Here is a 19,837-nt window from a genome sequence, read left to right on the forward strand (position 1 = left end):
CATCATCAACTACAAAAAACGTCTGACTGCTGTGCTTGCCAACAAGGGTTTTGCCACCAAGTATTAAGTCTTGTTTGCCAAAGGGATCAAATACTTATTTCTCTGTGCACAATGCAAATAAATATATATGATTTTGACGATGTGATTTTCTGTTTTTTTTTTTTTTTCTATAATCTATCTCTGGTAAAATTAACCTAGCCTAAAAATTCTAGACTGTTCATGTCTTTGACAGTGGGCAAACTTACAAAATCTTTAAGGGATCAAATACTTATTTCCTTCACTGTATGTCTGTGTCGTATTGACCCCGCATCCAACATCTGATCTAATCATTAGGTTGGGTGGCCTTGTGTAGGCCATAATGGGGGGTTCGCATGGTCTCAGACCCTGGGAAACCCTTGTGTATGATGTATCACTTGTGTCTGAGTATGTGGCTTACTTTTAGAGCCCACCGTATTCAAACGGATACGTCATAAGGTTTTCAATAGCTTTCATGACGTATCTATTAAATGGATGCCATTAGAGCGTACGGGTGACTGATGCGTTAAACGTATGCCTTTGGATACGTAAACATTGCTGAATTTCCGTCCGGATTTTCAGTGTTGAAATTCGACATCGTTTTCACAACAGAAATTGACATGCTGCAGATTGAGAATCCAGTTTGCAGAAAAATCGTGCAGAAATTGAAGTGTGTGGACCGGGCCGGACTGACCCACCACAGAATACTAGAGGATCCTCCAGTGTGCCCAGGCTCTGACTCAATAATGTGTCCTAAAAGGTAAAGCAGAAGACCACTCCATTTGGCATTAACTTGGGAGCCAAGCAATTGCCACTAAGGTCTTTTTTTATTTTTTTTTATTTTTTATGGGTGATTCTCCAAAAAACATTTGGACCTTATTGATAATATGTCCGATGTGTACAATGATGACAAGTGGATGTGGACGTATTCTGTAGAGATGATGGTCAGGCCGTCCGCATCATTTCCACTGGTTGGCACAAGAGACCCCAGTCTGACGCTGTGTGTGAATGAGATTTGATCAAATCTCATCCACTTTGCCACTACTGTAATAACGCTGGGAAACTTTTACACTCAAAATCCAGACAAATTCTGCAGTGTTTACGCTGTGTGTGGATGTACCCTAACACTGTCATCTTTCACCCATAGGCTATAATGATATCTGCTTTAAAGGGGTTATGTGGGGACCAAAAATTATTAGCCGTGTACTCAGTGAATGTACTTGCATACGGCAGTAATATACATTCCGGTCCCCCGTCGAGCTGACTCTGAGATTTGCATCGTTTTTTTTTTGTTTTTGTTTTTTTATTATTTTATTTTTTTTGTTACACTGCCAGGGGACCTGACGTCTAGTTGTTTAGCCTTCTTTGATGACAATATGACTCTACGTCATGTGACCGACCCCGCTGTACTCCATGTACAAGCAGTAGCAGTAGTACAGCGAGTACATTGAGTACAGCGGGGTCCGTCACGTGATGAAGAGTCGTATTGTCATCAAAGAAGGCTGTGCATCTAGACTTTCAGTCCCCTGGCAGCGCTATTAAAGTCTATAAAAATCTCAGAATCCGCACGATGGGGGACCGGAATGTATATTAGTGAATGTACTCACATACTGCTGTGAATATACTGCTAATAATATTTGGTTCCCACATAATCCTATAAATGGATACATCATGGAAAGGATTATGAGAGTTCATGACGTATCCATTAAAAACTTTACAGCCTATGGGTGACGGATGCCTTTGTCACAGCCTATGTTTTACGTATGTGTCGGGGATAATTTCCGGGCGTATTCGTTAGACATAGGAAAAAAAATTATTTGTATGGGGCCTAACAAAAAGAAGTATGGCTCCTTCTGTTATCGTTAAGCTCTTATCGGCAAGGTTTGTTGTACATTTTGCAGTGCATGCCATTTTTTTTCTGTTCACTGCCTTCTGTGATTATACAGCGCTGTAGAATATGTTCTTATTATAAGGTTATTAATATAAAACCTGGACAGAGGCATATGAATTGTCTCTCCTATGGACTTATAAAGATGTCACTTACCACCTTTTTAAATTTTTTACGTTATTAACTTCATATTTTCTTATCAAAGGTGCTGCCTGGAACCAATACATTAAGCTTTTTTAATGTATTATAATATGGCCTGTGCCTTGCTCCTCTGAATTAGTCTGCGTTCTGTGCTGCGCTCTAATAATAAATCCTGTGCTGCAATGGTATTGTAATGTTCACCCCGGGGAGTCTGGCTCTTGCAGCAGCAGATAAATAATCTAAACACAACATCATTATTTTTTTGGAAGAGATTACTCAAAGCAGATACACAATCATCCGCTATACCCTAATAGAAAAATGCTTACTTCTTTGCAGTCTTTTTAGGGCAGATTCACACGAGCGTTGCGTTTTTGCGCGCGCAAACAACGCGGCATTTTGCGAGCGCAAAAACCATTTGACAGCTGCGTGTGTCATGCGTGTCTGATGCGCGGCTGCGTGATTTTCGCGCAGCCGGCATCATAGAGATGAGGCTTGTCGACGCCCGTCACTGTCCAAGGTGCTGAAAGAGCTAACTCTTTCAGCACCCTCGACAGTGAATGCCGAACACAACAGCGAAAAACCTGTAAAAAAAAAAGATAAAGTTCCTACTTACCGAGAACTTCCCGGCCGTTGCCTTGGTGACGCGTCCTTGGTGACGCGTCCTTGGTGACGCGCCTCTCTTGACATCGGGCCCCACCTCCCTGGATGACGCGCCAGTCCAAGTGACCGCTGCAGCCTGTGATTGGCTGCAGCCTGTGCTTGGCCTGTGATTGGCTGGAGCTGTCACTTGAACTGAAGTGTCATCCCCGGAGGTCGGACTGCAGGAAGGAGACAGGAGTAATCGGTAAGTTAGAACTTCGGTTTTTTTTACAGGTTCATGTATTTTGGGATCGCAAGTCACTGTCCATGGTGCTGAAACAGTTTAACTCTTTCAGCACCATGCACAGTGAATCTCTCCCGACGTCGCGGACCGGAATTTTTTTTGCCGGGTTCGGCCAAAACGAGTTTGGCCGAACCCGGTGAAGTTTGCCTCGGTTGTCGGGGTTCGCTCCTCGCAAAGACACTCCGTTTGGATGCTTGGAAACAGAAAAGCACGTGGTGCTTTTCTGTTTCCATTCATCCTTTTGACAGCTGTTGCGCAAACACGCAGTTCGCACGGAAGAGCTTCCGTGCGACCTGCCTGGTTTTCACGCACCCATTGACTTCAATGGGTGCGTGATGCGTGAAATACGCAAAGTTATTGAACCTGTCGCGTATTTTGCGCAGCGAACAAACGCTGCGCAAAATACACGGACTGTGTGTACTGCCCCATAGACTTCTATAGGGCATTGCGTGCCGCGCGAAAACCACGCGGTCTACACGCTGCCAAATCACGCTCGTGTGAATCCCCCCTTATCCTGATTGCGCTAATTTCCAGACAACATACAATCCCTTTGTGTGCTACATTTTGTTTCTTATGTATTCATCATATATGAAGTTGGTTGTGTAGGTGGGAAAGCTTTTAGCGCTTGAGCTTAAACCAGTGGGAATTCTTTAACACTGGGCCTCTACATTGATCTACTTACCATATACAACATTAAAGGGTTTTTAGGGTAAGACCACACGCAGCGGCCCTGACATGGTCGTGACACAGCCAACAACCGTGCTGGCACTATGTTAGGCGAGGTTGTCAAATACCTTGTTAAGGGGTATTCCGGTTACAACAAGTTACCCCCTATCCGTAGGGTAATAAGGGGTAACTTGCTGATCGGTGGATGTCCGACAGCTCGAACCCCCACTGTTTACTAGAACTGGGATTCCGAAGTAGTCCGAACCCCAAGTTTGAATCGGTTCATCGGACACCCACCGATCACCACGTTACCCCTTACCCTATGGATAGGGGGTAACGTTTTAACCTGCAGAATCGTGCGGCCACCAACAGGCTATTTGACAGCCGCACCAAACATGCTGCCGGCACGGTTGCTCTCAGATTTTGAAATACCAGAGTTGTTTTAATGCTTTTTTTTTTCCACAATATTTGCAACGTTTTTTCGCCCACGGCTGATGAATCTGATGAAGAACTGCAGGCTAAAAAAGCCGCACAAAACGCTGCAGGTTTTTTACTGCCTATAATTGATTTCAATGGAAGGTAAGGGTATGTGCACACACACTAATTACGTCCGTAATTGACGGACGTATTTCGGCCGCAAGTCCCGCACCGAACTCAGTGCAGGGAGCCGGGCTCCTAGCATCATACTTATGTACGATGCTAGAAGTCCCTGCCTCGCTGCAGGACAACTGTCCCGTACTGAAAACATGATTACAGTACGGGACAGTTGTCCTGCAGCGAGGCAGGGACTCCTAGCATCGTACATAAGTATGATGCTAGGAGCCCGGCTCCCTGCACTGTGTTCGGTCCGGGACTTGCGGCCGAAATACGTCCGTCAATTACGGACGTAATTAGTGTGTGTGCACATACCCTAAGAGACGACAACCGCTCCAAGAGAAAGCATGCCGCTTTTTTTTTTTTCTGAATCAGAATAAGCACCAAAAAACTAGACCCTAAGAAAAAACTAGTATCTGTCCTTGATGATTTAAACCTGGTTTTGACTTCAAAAACAGCATAAAAAAACCTGATCAAAACCTGCACGTGTATTAGCACCATTAGGGTCAGTTCACACGTTGCGTAAATACGGTGTATTTTCCGCAACTTAATTAGTTGCGGAAAAACCTCAGCATAATTCACTAGCAGCAAAGTGGGAGCACAAATCTCATCCTCACCCTGCGTAAATACTAAGGGTATTTCACACGGCAACGCCAATTACGTCTGAAATTAGGGAGCTGTTTTCAGGCGAAAACTGCTCCTGAATTTCAGATGTTTTGACAAGTGCACGCGTTTTTCGCGGCGTCTTTTACGGACGTAATTGGAGCTGGTTTTCATTGGAGTCAATGAAAAACTGCTCCAATTACGTCCCAAGAAGTGACATGCACTTCTTTGAGGCGGGCATCTTTTGACAGCGGAAATATTCTTTAATAGATTGTGAATCACATCAATGTTGTACAATTTAATTAGCATGGAAACCATTTAAAGGTGTCCAGGCTAAACAAGGACACAACACAGGCCATAAGTATTGGCATGAAGACCTATGGGTAGTGCAATTTCCGGCTATGGGGTTATAATTTCAAGCACTAATGAGGCCGATAAGACGAAAGTTTTTACATTTTTTTTAGGTACGCTAAAGGGCCTTTTCATATGTTTATTTTTGTAGCCACAGCAAATCTAGTATGTGAGGAGCTTTTTGATTTATTCTTGTCTTCTGTGACCTTAATTGCTCATATTAGGTCTAAGGTTGATATCTTGGGCGGTTCGGTGGGATCTCGAGAATTCAAGGTCAGTCTATTTGCTGATGATCTGCTTCTCACATTAACGAAGACCCTCATCTCCATCCCCAATTTCCCTCTTCCTGCTGTTTTCTGAAGTATCAAGTCTACAGGTCAACAACAACATATTTAAAATAATATATTGTAGTGTTCCTGAATCCATGAGTAAGCTCATAGAATTGAGCTTCGTATTTTAGACTAGACTCCAAAATCTAACATGCTTAGGTGTCGTGTTGACTAATCAAATCTTCACCAAATATGGGGATCATCATTTGCTCTTTTATAAAACCATTAGAGAGGATCTATGGCACTGGGACACCCTTTGCCTTTCATGATTGGGGAAAGTACTCACCATAAAAATTATGATCCTACTATAAATGCGCTATTTAGGACACTACCAATTTCCAGAATGATAACACAAAACAGTTGGAGGACTATCCATACCTAATTTTGTGAAATATTTCAGGGCCGCTAGGTTGGCTCAATTAATGGCAGTTTATAAAAACTACTCTCGCCCTTTATGGACTTGAATTGAGTCTTCTCTGGTTGCACATGCCTCCTTCCCTGCCTTGGTGTGGATGGAGGGGCCAATACCTTAGGAGGTGAAACCACCCTCCATCCTCTTGTACTATTGTACTGTTCCCTTCTTTTTTAGAGATCAGTGTAATCCTCTCCAATATAACCCTTCCCCTGTGATGACCTTCTTTTCCTAAAGGGCATATATTGTCCCTTTTAAGGCTCTGAAGGATGTACCCTACTGTCCCAGGCACTTGCTTTTGCGGATACAATTCCTTCAGGGATGTTAGCTGATTAGTGGGCAAGACCACCAAGTATAATATGATTCTGGTCTGCCCCACTGTATGTTCCATCTTATCTGATCTCCTTGGAACTACAACTGCAAATCGCCCCTCCACCTGCCTACTGGAAAATAAACCCCTCGGTCTTCTTTTCGCCCCCTTCAAATCAGCCCAATATGTTCTTCTTGCCTTTTGTATCCTGTTTGCCTCAAAATGGCGTACGCCAGAATTATCCACCTCGGTGGTGATTGCAAAGGTCAATAAGATTATTTGAAAAGATTGATGCTATAGTTACAGATAAAGTCACTCTTTTTCAAAAGGTCTAGCAGCTAAAGTTGCCCTACTCCAATGCTTCTAATATGCCCCTCCATTCTCCTGTCATACTGGATTAAATTGAACTATGTATGTCTGTCTTGAATCTCACTGCATGTACCTAGCCTTTTATTTTACATTTTTATATTATCCTTTTAATTTGTTCTTCTTATTCCCCTGCGTAACGACCAAATGCCTTACTCTGGTTTCATAAGTAGGCAGCGCTTAATAGGAACACAAAGATGGTGGACCTGGGGGCCTTCATTAGGCCCCCAGGCAGCCATAGCAACCATCGCCACCCCACAATTGTATTGCGGGGGCGCGATGTGCTGTTAGAGGGGGTCGCCCCCCTCTTTCTAACTATTTAAATGCTGCGGTCGCTATTGACCGCGGCATTTAACGAGTTAAACTAGCGGGATCGCGCTCGAGCGCGATCCCGCTCGTTACGCTGAAATGTCGGCTGTAACATACAGCCGACACCCCATCGTATAGAGCATGTTCACTCCGTGAGCGCGTTCCATACTTCCCCCTACCCGACTATGGCGTATGGATAGGTCAAATGTCGGGACGGGGTTAATAGTTCAGGCTTTAAATAGTTTATGCTTCTAAATATACGGGAAGGTGTCTATGGGCAATAGAAATGAATTGGTCCGTAATTGCAGATCAAAATTACGGACGTGTGCATGGGGCTTTAGGCTCAGGAACTCTATCGAATTGCAGTCAGAGACCTTGTGGAATAAACATAAAAATAATAATTTTGCCATCCATTGACTGGGCAATGTGGGATTCATGGGAGAGTAGCACGGCAAAACCTCCTGCAATATAATGTTTCCGCGGTCCTTTCTTCCATATATATTTTTAGTTCAAAAAGAGGATTGGAGTGAGGCTTAACAGTAACTAAACCTAGAAATGACTGATAAAAGTAAACTGTAGATGAACTTGCTCATACTGTTTTTCACTGCAGAATCTACTGCATGTTCCTAAAAGAGTGCTGTAGAAATCATGCAGTGCACACAGGGTTTAATTTTCTTGCTGATCTGTTCCATTTTTGACCGGTGAATGACTGAAAGGGCAGGGCCTAGCAAAGGGGTGGCGAGTATAATCTGTCTGTCCTTCTGCCGACAGGGCAGAGGGGGGAGGCTCCTGCTTCCGCCGGTTGTTTTCCAGTCAGACACAGGATTTCGAGGAGAATGAGGGGGGAAATAACTGATCTTCTGGGACACTCACATAAAAAATATTTATATAATTTTTCAGTATTCCAATATGAGACAAAATGGGATCAAAGTAGAGTATGAGATTTAGGGCCAGTTCACACAGAGTTTTCTGATACGTTTTTTTGACGCGGAAACCGCGTCGGAAAACGCGCCGAAAAACGGCCGAAAATGCCTCCCATTGATTTAAATGGGAGGCGGAGGCGTTTTTTTCCTGCGAGTGGAAAAAACAGCTCGCGGGAAAAAGAAGGGACATGCCCTATCTTCGGGCGTTTTACGCTTCTGACCTCCCATTGACATCAACGGGAGGCAGAAGAAGCTTATTTCGTGGTGTTTTTTGCCCGCGGCGCTCAATGGCCGCGGCGAAAAACACCGCGAAAATAGGCGTGCAGGCAAAGCAAAATCTGCCTCAAAATTCCAAATGGAATTTTGAGGCAGATTTTCCTCCTGTAAAAAACTCTGTGTGAACCCAGCCTAAGGGAGGAAATTGTAGAACTTTTATTTTTGTAAATTTTGTATGTTTAATGTTCCTTTTAAGGAAGAGGGGAAATATTCCCTAATATTTCCTTTTGGTGTTTTTCCCCCTCTCAAATTGAGACGCTCTCCAATCTTCCTTTGGATCGAACAATGATATTGGGTTGCTTTGCTGTATAAGGACCTACACAACTTCCATTACTGAAAGAATTTATTTTGCAATGTTTCAGAAAATTTTGAAAAATGTCCAGTCCTTTGTCTATAAGATACACCTGAAACATAATTGTATCATGAATCAAGACAATGATCCAAAACACAATACAACTCAACATCTAAAATTGCTGGAGGGAAAACAAAATGAAGGTTTTGTAATGGCATAGTCAAAGTCTTGACTTCAACTCAACTGAAGCTTTGCCTGGACCTGAAATGGATAGTTTGTAAATGGAAACCTACGCATGTGTCTGAATGTAAGCAGTTCTGCAAAAGAATGTGTATTCCTCAACAAGCACAACGCAGACTCGTATAAAATTATAGAAAGTATTTAAGAGGCAGTTACTTTTCACAAGAGTGTTAGGCTATGCTAACATTTGCGTTGTATAATCTGTTAAGCCTCGTTTACACGTGCGTGACATATACGTGCGTGCAACCTATATTAGTCTATGGGGCAGTGCAGACAGTGTGTGCTTTTCTGTTTACAAACATCCATAATGATGGCGGCTGCGCGAAAGCCACGCAGCCGCGCATCATACACTGATGACACACGCAGCTGTTAAGTGCCTTTTGCGCACGCAAAACGACGCATTTTTTGCGTGCGCAAAACGCACACGCTCGTGTAAATCAGGCTTAACTCTGATCTGTTTTAGATCAGAATAAGGCCTTGTTCACATTGCATTTATTTGCAGCGTTTTTGCCGCGTTTTACACGCTGAAAAACGCGTCAAACGTATGCTTTCAGCTTCCCATTGACATCAATGGCAAAAACGTATGCGTATGACCCGTTTCTTTACGCACGCGTGTTTATAAAAGTTGTGTAAAAATAGAAGCATCAAGTGAATCCTTGGTGTGTAAAACCCACCGAAAACACGCTTAATTCCCATAGTCAATGGGAGTCTTAATTACGTGCCAAAAACATGCCGAAAACAAGTAAAAAAACGCGTCAAAACTCCTGTACTTTAAAAAGTGCTTTGCAAACAATGCTAGCATTTTTGACGCGTTTACGCGTAATTTTTTTTGAGCGCCGTGTGAACAAGGCCTAGGGATAAAACCGGATCTGTTAAAAATCCCATTGAAATCATTTTTAATTGTGTCCGCCACGTAAGTCATGCGTTTTTTTAACGGATATAAAAGTGCAGAGCACAGGACTTTTACTCCGTTCGAGAAAACTGATGTCTAACGGATGGGTTATTTTTATTATTTCTGTCAATGTAAAACGCATACAAGAGGATTGTAATCAATTTGCATCTGTTATTTTGATTTCAATAGGATTTTTAATTGATCTGTTTTTATCCTTAGTCTGATCTAAAAATGGATCAAAGTAACGGATTATTCAATGCAAGTGTGAACTTCGCCTTAAATAACTTTGCTGCTCTAATAAATGCAATAATAATTCAGAAAACATTGTATGTGTTTGCTCATGTTCTTTTAATCTAATGTTACATTTTGTTTACATTTTTGTTTATCGATCAGGAACCACTCAATTAGGCTTCTTTCACGCTACCGTTAGTATACGTTTACCTTTCTTCCGTCAGGGGAAGAGAGGATCAAAAGATTAAACAGAAAGCAACGGTTTTGTTAGAATTACCATTGATTTCAATAGTAATTCTTTTGTTTCAGTTGCTTACCGTTTGTCTTCGTTTGCTAGGTTTCCGTTTTTTTTTTACGAAAGAAAAAGTGCAGTCTGCAAAATGTTTGTTTCCGTGAAAAAAAAAATGGGAACCTAGCGAACGGATACAAACAGAAATCAAATGAAACAAAAGAATTACCATTAAAATCAATGGTAATTCTAACTAAACCGTTGCTTTCCGTTTAATCTTTCGATCCTCTCTTCCTCTGACAGAAGAGAGGTAAACGTATACTAACGCTAGTGTGAACTTGGCCTCAGACATATCAGTAAAGTGATACATCTGAAACGTATTGTAGAAAAATCATCCAATCTATGAGGTTGTCCTACAGCTTTGCAGACCAGTGAATATCATTTTAAAGGGGTTGTATGAGCACAATCTACATCCCCCCCCCCCCCCAGAAACCAGGCCACTCTTGTTTGTGTGCTATATTTGGTAATGCAACTTAGGCCATTTAAGTTTTTTCTTCTGGCCACATCGATCAATACATTTGCAAATTATTCCATTTATTTTAATGGAATGATTATTCCTTTTGGGATATTAGTGTCTGGCTGGTCTAGGTGTCCGTTCTACTTCTTTATATTGAAGTGATGCAGAAAATTGGGAATACAATAACTCAATGTTATGGAGTTTTTTGCAGGCGGAATTTCTGCCTCAAAATACTGTTTGGATGTTTGAGGCAGATTTTCCTCTCCCTGCACGCCGATTTTTACAGCGTTTTTCACCCGCGGCCATTGAGCGCCGCGGGCATAAAACGCCACGAAATACGTTTTCTCTGCCTCCCATTGAAGTCGTTGGGAGGTCAGAGGCGTGAACGCCCGAAGATAGGGCATGTCCCTTCTTTCTCCCGCGAGACTGTTTTACCACTCACGGGAAAAAGACGCCTCCGCCTCCCATTGAAATCAATGGGAGGCAGTTTCGGGCCGTTTTGTTGTTTTTGTAAAAACTCTTTTTATTAAAGTAGACAAAGGCAGTATCAAACATTTACATACATAAGAAAGAGACATCAATTATGCATAGTACATTAGCACTGTTTGCCAGTGAACACTCACATCTTATTATAACATGAAATGTCACATACCATGACATCGGTTATTAATGTATAGCAGCAATATTTCCAATATGCATGACTACTTATTTCCAGAAGATACATTTGAACAAATAAACCACTGTGATCACAGCTCAGGCAGATTCTCATATCACAAGTAACAAAATTACTACGTTACAATAAATCCCACTTACTCCCACGATCTAGGGATTAATTTATGCAGGCTTCAAATATCATCCCATACTTCTAAAACTTATCCCTATAGTCTAACCATGGCTGCCAAACTTTCAGGAAAGAACCTCTATTTTTATTTTCCCAACCCGCCAGTTCCTCCAGCCTACATTTCTGGTGTAATTTGGACACAAGGTGAGCACGTGAAGGGGGAGAAGTCTCCTTCCACTTAGTAGGAATCAGTAATTTAGCTGCAGAGATGATAAAAATAAGGAGGTTCCTAGATGAAGGAGAAAAATCCCGAAGAGGCAACCAGAGTAAGAGAGTAAGATAAGTTCCCTCGTGAGAGATATTGAAATAGAACACACTTCTAAAATCAAAGCTTCAACCTCCCTCCAAAAACACTGTACCTTCATACATGACCAAAATATATGAGAAATGCTTCCTACCTCCTTCTCACACCTCCAACAAGTATTTACTGGAGAAACTAGAATCCTAGGTAAATATTCAGGTGTTCTGTACCACCTTGTGAGTGTTTTATATGAACTTTCCTGCATCCTGACACACCTGGAAAATCCATGCGAGTGTCGCAGAATGCTAGATCTCTCCCTTTTAGAAAAGACACAACCCAATTCCTTCTCCCAAGCGAAAATAAAACCTGGGGTAGATACTGACATGGAAGTAACCAGCTCTTTATATATCCTAGAAAGAGATTTTTTAGGGAGTGAGGGTAACAAAGTATAATTCTCTAACCAAGTTGGGTCCGATTTACGCACATTCGAGGACGTCATCAACTTCTGACATGTAGAAGAAAAGTCCAATATTTGCAGGCTATTAGGCTGTGCAATATTCATTTCTCTATGCAATATCTCTAATGAAGGCAACTCTACTGAGTCATAAAGTCTAGCTATCCTTAGTGAATGGAGGTGTGACCAAGTCTCCGGTACATGAGTACATTTCTTATTGACAAGACAGGGTCAAATTGAAAGAGGCATCAGCACAGAAAACGCATTATCATGTATTTGCAATGCCGATGAGGCCTGACAAACCCTGATCAATCCTCTAGTAATATCACTCTGCACCAATGATCTAGAAGGTGTTTTTGTCCCCACCCAAAGATACGAAGCCAGCTCATTACCCAGTAAATATCGTTCTATATCCACATGTGGAAGAGAGACATTGCCATTAACTAATTGTGTCCACCTCCCCAATTGTATGGCCTTATAATAAGTTGGAAGATCAGGCAATGACAACCCTCCTGTACCCCTTCTCCATATGAGTTGCGCATATGCGATTCTAGGACGTTTTTTATTCCACAAAAACTCCATTCGCAAGCGTTGAAACCGAGAAAAATAATATGTGACTAGATCAATGGGCAAGGACTGTAATATATATAGAACCTGAGGGAGAACAAATGTGGTAAGAAGGTTCTTTCGGCCTAACCACGACATATACGGGACCTTAAGTTTTAATAAGAAATCTTTTATGTCACGAGGGGTTCGTGGACCCACTGGGCCATACCCTCTTGGCGGTAATTCAGCTGGCCAACAGGACGCAGGTCAAAGTCTATAGTTCGTATAGGGTACCTGTGGCAGCTCAGATAGAAGCGAGGCAGGCTAGGCAGGAACTTGGCAGCAGGTGGACGACAGGTGTGGAGAGGCAGGTCAGGCGTGGGATACAGATTCAGGAACAAGAAACAGGAACAGGAAACCACTGGGAGCAGGAAACACTAGGGGGCCATTTGCAAGACAGACTAGGGATACAACAACAAAGCTCAGGCATAGAACTAGGGGGCTGGACCCCTCTTATAGTCCAGAGTACTCACAGGTCAAAGGTCAGGAACGAGGTCCGGTGCACGCGCTGCCCCTTTTATAAAAGGCACGAGCGTGCGCGCACACCCTACGGGATCCGGCATTGGTGAGTAGACGTGAGGCTGGGGCCAGCGCCTGCCGACTCGTGGCTGCGGCTGTCAGGGGAGGAACGGAGCTGACAGCCCGCAGCCACGGACATGACATTTTATTTTATAGTATAATGGGCTATAATTTCTATTAAAGAGCATCTTTGGTTCTGCTGTAATTTTTAAACCCAAATATTTCAATTCAGACTTCGGCCACTTAAAAGGAGAATGAGTACTAACGGTCAGAAACGTACTTTGAGGGAGGGTTATATTAAGCGCCTCCGACTTATCATAATTGATCTTGAAATTAGAGACTCACCCAAAGTCCTCAAAAATCTGTTGAAGTCATGGGAGAGCATCCAAGGTGTTCGTTATATATATACCAACAAATCATCTGCATAAGCTGCAGTTTTATGCTCAAAATCTCCCACCTTAAGGCCTTTAATGGTGGGGGTTTGTCATATCTTTAATAGTAATGTTTCCATTGTGAGTATAAACAAAGTGGGAGATAAAGGGCATCCCTGACGTGTTCCATTCCGGATAGGGAAGGAATCTGAAAAGGTGCCATTTACTTGAACTCTTGCTGTGGGAATCGTGTGTAGTGAAAAAATTACATCTATGAATTGTTGTGGGAAACCACATTTTTTGAGAGCAGCTTTAAAGAATGTCCAATTAAGGCGATCAAAAGCTTTTTCTGCATCTGTACCAAGTAGCATCAGAGGTATCTTATGATGTTTTGCAAAAAATATAGCATGAATGGTTCTTGTAGTATTGAACTTTCCCTCCCTCCCTGGGACAAATCCCACCTGCTCTACTCCTACCAGTTTGGAGACAAAATAATTAATTTGTGTTGATAAAATTTTTGCCCACCATTTTAAATCTGAATTTAATAGGGAAATAGGCCTGTAACTGCTACACCTTTCCAGATCCTTCCCCTCCTTAGGAATTATTGTAATGTTGGCTGCCAGTGTCTGGGCAGGGAAAAGTGAACCCTTCAAAATGTCATTGCAGACGGAAAGAAAGTGTGGTAACAAGGTTTGTTTAAATTTTTTATAATAAATAATAGGGAGCCCGTCAGGACCAGGGCTTTTCCCATTCGGTATGGACATCAAGATTTTTTTCCAGCTCCTCTAAAGTAAACGGAGCCACCAAAGAGGATTGCTCCTCTTCTGTCAAGGAAGGAGTATCAATGGAGTTTAAATATTTACGTACGGTTTCAACATGTGAAACCTGAGTAGACTGAGCAGGGTCTTTTTTAAGGTTGTACAACTCTGAATAGTATGTCCGGAATTCTTGAGCTATTTGATTAGTCTTAGTAAGTTTCCTATCCAATTTGCCTTTTATAGAGGAAATAAATGTTTTCCATCTTTTGTTGTTTAATAAGATTCAACATCATCTTGTTCCCTTTATCCCCGTGAGCATATGTTTTATAATTAAGTATTTGAAGGGATTTAGCGGAGCGTACATTCAGGATGTTTTTAAGTTTCTGTCTGAGATTTTGGAGTTCTATCTGAATGAAGTCCAACTGCGATCTTTTATGCACGTTTTCTAGGGAAGATATTTTGCCTAACACAGCATTTATAAGTTGTGACCTCTTTTTCTTTACTCGGGACACCAAGGCAATAAGTTCCCCCCTCACAAATGCTTTGTGTGTCTCCCAAAGGATAGGTTGCGAAATAAGAGGGTCGTCATTAAATGTAAAAAAACTCCTTCAATTTACCCTCTAGCATGTGTACATCTATAGAATTTTCAATTAGAGTAACGTTAAGTCTCCAGTTCCAACCTCTAACAGGCAATTCTTTTAAGATGAACTTAACAGAGACCGGAGCATGGTCCGAAATGGTAATGTTCCCTATTGAAGAGGAACAAACCTGGGGCAGGTACTTCTCAGACATAAATAAGTAATCTAAGCGTTGATACGAATCATATGGATTTGAATAGAAGGAATAATCCTTCATGGTGAAGTCTCCATACATCTATCAACTGCATTTTAGTTAACAGAACTTTAAGGCGTCTAAGGGTCTTATGCGCAATATGAGATGCCTTTGAAGAAGAGTCCATACTCTGATCCAATGCCAAGTTGAAATCGTCTCCCACTACCACCAAACCCTCAAAGAAAGGTTGAAGAAGTTGTAATGCCTTCATCAACCACTGCGCCTGTCTCACGTTCGGTGCATAAAGATTCACTAATGTAACTTTCATATTTGAAATAGTACCTTTGAGAAATATATATCTACCAAGTGGGTCAATTTGCGAGGCTTCAAGAACAAAAGGTATATTATTCCGTATTGCAATAGAAACGCCTCTTGACGCTGCATGATAAGTGCAGTGGAACCACTTATCAAAAGGCTTAGTATGTAGCGATGGGATCTTACTATTTTTAAAGTGTGTCTCCTGTAGGAAGACCAAGTCAGCATCCTCCCTTCTCATCATATTGAACACTTGACTTCGTTTTTGCGGGATATTCAGCCCTTTAACATTAAATGTTAAAACTTTACATGAAGCCATCTATCAACCCTACCGTGAGACAGACGTAGTATTGCCCAAGCACAATCACAGTACAAACATAACAACAAACTATATACACGGATATTTTTAAGCACATCACCTAGGCCATTTGAGCTGTATACAAATGAACTTACAAGGGTTATAAGACATAGATCTAACCACAATCTGAGGTTCACATATAGGAAAGTAACCCCTAAGGCCCAAAATATGTCCTTACTGGAAACAGAATAGAGCGGGGGGACGGGGGGGGACGGGACAGAAGGGGGGGGGAAGCACAGCGCCATTAAGAAACGAATCAGCCTCCAGAAACTGTATCATCTAAGTTAACAGATAAGGCAGTAATAAGGAGAATCTCCAATATCATTGCCAGAATAGACATAAGCCAGCTATAGATAGCACATAATAGCAACAGCCCATGCATATTCTCAGGTCACAAGGAGAAAAGGCAAAAAGTTAACTTTTAGGAAAAAAGAAGTGAGTTGAGAAAGCAAGATATAAAGAATACAAGAGGATTTGCGTATAGACCAAATGACAGCAGGCAATAATCACTTACGCATTCCTCCAAACCCACATCAAGCTGCAGAAAATAAGAAAATAAGAAAAAGTCTGATCATCCAGGGCAGGCACCTCAAGTACCCAAGTTGGTCGCTTGGTAATTCTTGTTTCTCGGAGACTTCAATCTAGGAGCCATCCGCCATTCCTGCTGTGGAAGTAAGAACGGGAAATCTTGATCCATTTGCGCAGGCAGCCAGGACGGTACCTCCATAGGTGTTATGCCCGTCTTTTCCCAATATTTCGGGAGGTCATCTGGAGAATGGATGGTGATTTGACGTCCATCTTTTACAGTCGCCAAACCAAATGGGAACAACCATCTCACCGGCAGCTTCTTACCCCGCAGGGTATCCGTTATGGGCTTCAAAATTCTCTGAGCTAAGTCCTGAAAAAATTATAATTTTGAACCTTCATATTAAAAGTCAACTTGTTCTCTTGCCGCTTTCAATAAGCATGAAGTGTCCACGAAACTCAATAATCCACAAATGACATCCCTCGGTGGCTCATACAAAGCAGGGTTCGGTCTGAGTGCTCTGTGCACTCTCTCTATCACCATTTTGTCAGCTCTCTCTTGGCCCACCAGATCAGCAAAAATTTGAATAGTCACCTGTTGTAAAGTGTCTCCTGTGGTCAGTTCGGAAAGACCTCTAATTCTGATGTTCCGTCTACGACTGCGGTTCTCCTGGTCTTCTATCATCAGGTCAGTATTATTAATGTGGTTCTGATGTGCAGCAAGTGTGGTATTAACCGTGTCACTGTGCCTCAAAATGGAGGACTGGGTTTCCTCCAGCGAGTCCACACTGTATCCAATCTGTCTGATATCTCCTTTTGATATCTGCCAGCTCCTGCATTATCGGTGAGACCGCCTGTGTAAGGACCTTCTTAAAATATGCACGAGACAGCGTGTCTCTGCTCCTTGTCGTGTCCGAATAAGCAGTGGAGCTGTCTCCATCAGCATCTTCTCTGGCATCATCTGTTTGGCGCTCCAGCGCCATTTTGGAAGGAGATGAAAGATTTTTCCTAAGAAATTTGTCCATTTCGGGCTGATTTTTCCCCTTCTTTGCAGGACCAGGAGAATCCTTGTACTTATCTTTGGAAGTTTTCACCATGTTATCTCAAAGTTCTGCCTAGAAGCTGTCGTTTCTCGAAGTGAAGCGAGGAGCTCCCAAGTTAAGCGTCCATCATGATGCGCGGTAGCTCCCCCCCCCCCCCCCAGTTTCCGGCTGTTTTTGACGAGTTTTGCGGCGCGGTTGACGCGTCAAAAAACTCAGTGTGAACATAAAGGATACTTGGAGGGAAAAATGATCCACTGAGTTATGCCTAGTACAGGGCATGAGGGAGAAGCTCAAAGACACTAAAGGCAGAAGTCATACATTGCCCCCTCAAGCCATGCACTAGGCATAACGCAGCATATCCATTTTTCCTTTGAGCTTTTATTAGCTAGTCTCAGAAAAATATTTACACATTTACGAGGATATTCACCGCCCACTCCTCCCCATATAATGGTGCCTTCCATCATTCAATACCCTGACTGGATAGCACAGATAAAAGGCTTTCGTTATAAATACTGTAGGTCAATTAAATAATAATCCTTTTATATAACATACATGTTGGTGCTTTTTAAGAGAATTTCTATGTGATTTCATAAAGACATGATCGCCATGCCAAATACAATGTATTTGGGTAATTCAGGGTAGCAGGAGATTTCAGTGAAACTTATATCGTAGGAGAAGAAAGTAACCGGGGGATCCTAATTGACAATAAATTGAAAATGTAATTGCCGGTCCAGCCGCAGCACTTGGAATGCTGTCAGGCTGCAAGACAAGAATTGCCAAGAGGATGAACAATAGCAATATTCCCCTTATATCAGACTGTGTACTGAGTCTCCAGACATCCCCAGTCACAGGGTCAGAGGCTGGATTACGGGAAAGAATATTGATTAAAAAAAAGAGAGCTGGGAGCTTTTGCAAGCTGTTCAATAGATTAACCCATTAGATACTGTATAAAGAGTATAATTGAGAGGGCAAGATTTTGTGATGATCTGAATGTATTGGTGTTTTATAGATGTTTTACAGTCATCACTGTCCTACTTTTCTCCAAACCATATTTATTAATGAGAAATTTTTATTGACCTGGTTATCTGTGTTTGAGATACGACACAGTTTTGCACTTATCTGAAGTCTAGTTGAAGGGATTCCACACTTATATGAATGTATGGTACATAGTACTGTATGAGCACTACTACTCACCCTGTGTAAGACACAAGACAGACCGCCACTGCACCAAATTTATCACCATGGCGCACGCTGTATGATACATTTGGTGCATCTTGCTAGACATGTTAGACACTTTTTTTAAATTTATTTTTATGCCACCTTTTGGCTGGTGTACTTTACAGCAATGTGTTGCACTAAAATTATAACACACGCGATTTGAGCCAGAACTCTGGCACATTTTTCTTGGTAAATCGTCTCAATTGTGTTAATATTTCGCTGCTGAGAGCATAGAATGAATGGAGGAGTAGAAATCTGTGACAGTGACTGCAGACTGGTCCACATGGGCAGCTACAAGGATAAACCATAGACCTCAATGTAAGCAGGTTCTTCCTTCCTTGCACTACTTTTACAGACGAGCCTTCAGTCAGAATTATTAGCCACACTCATAAGAAAAACCTTTCTATTTACTCATAATTCCCTAATAGGTTATATGAAAATAGTCTTTCTAATCTATACAACGGCTTTAAATGGGTTATCCACTTTGGACAATCCTAGTTGTGAGAAGGACCCATTGTCTGTGGGGAATTTTGTAAGGCCAGATTCACATGAGCATGTTCGGTCTGTGATATACGGACCGTATGCCAGCAGTATTTCCTGGACCGAACACACTTCAGGGAGCCGGGCCCCTAGCATCATAGTTATCTATGAAGCTAAGAGTCCCTGCCTCGCTGCGGGAAAACTATCCCGTACTGAAAACATGATTACAGTACGGGACAGTTTTCCCGCAGCGAGGCAGGGACTCTTAGCGTCATAGACAACTATGATGCTAGGAGCCCGGCTCCCTGAAGGGAACATGTTTGTGTGAATCCGTCCTTAGTGTTACATTTTCCTGCAGCACCACCACAGGAGAAATTAAGCATTAAACAGTTCCTATTCATATCAATCAATTACTCAAAATGGGCTGAAGTCCGTAGCGGGGTACCACAAGGATCGGTGTTAGGCCCAATTCTTTTTGATCTCTTTATTAATGACCTTGTGGATGGGATTGATGGCAAGGTGTCAGTTTTTGCTGACAATACAGTACTTTGTAGGATACTTAAAACTCAGCTTGACTATAACATTTTAAAGTAAAGTAAAGTAATGCACCTGGGACACACTAATAGTATTCACATAAATTAAATGGAATAAAGCTGGGGATAACGGAACAAAAGAAGGACCTGGGTATTCTGGTTTCAAATAAGCTAAGCAGCACTCAATGTCAAGCAGCAGCTGCGAAAGCAAATAGGATTTTAGGGTGTATAAAAATAGAGATTAAAAACCTGATTCAAATGTAATATTACCACTCTATAAATCCCTTGTAAGGCCACATCTTGAATATGGAATTCAGTTTTTTGGGCTCCACATTGT

The sequence above is a fragment of the Rhinoderma darwinii genome, chromosome 1 (assembly GCF_050947455.1).
Source record: "Rhinoderma darwinii isolate aRhiDar2 chromosome 1, aRhiDar2.hap1, whole genome shotgun sequence".
Classification (NCBI taxonomy): domain Eukaryota; kingdom Metazoa; phylum Chordata; class Amphibia; order Anura; family Rhinodermatidae; genus Rhinoderma; species Rhinoderma darwinii.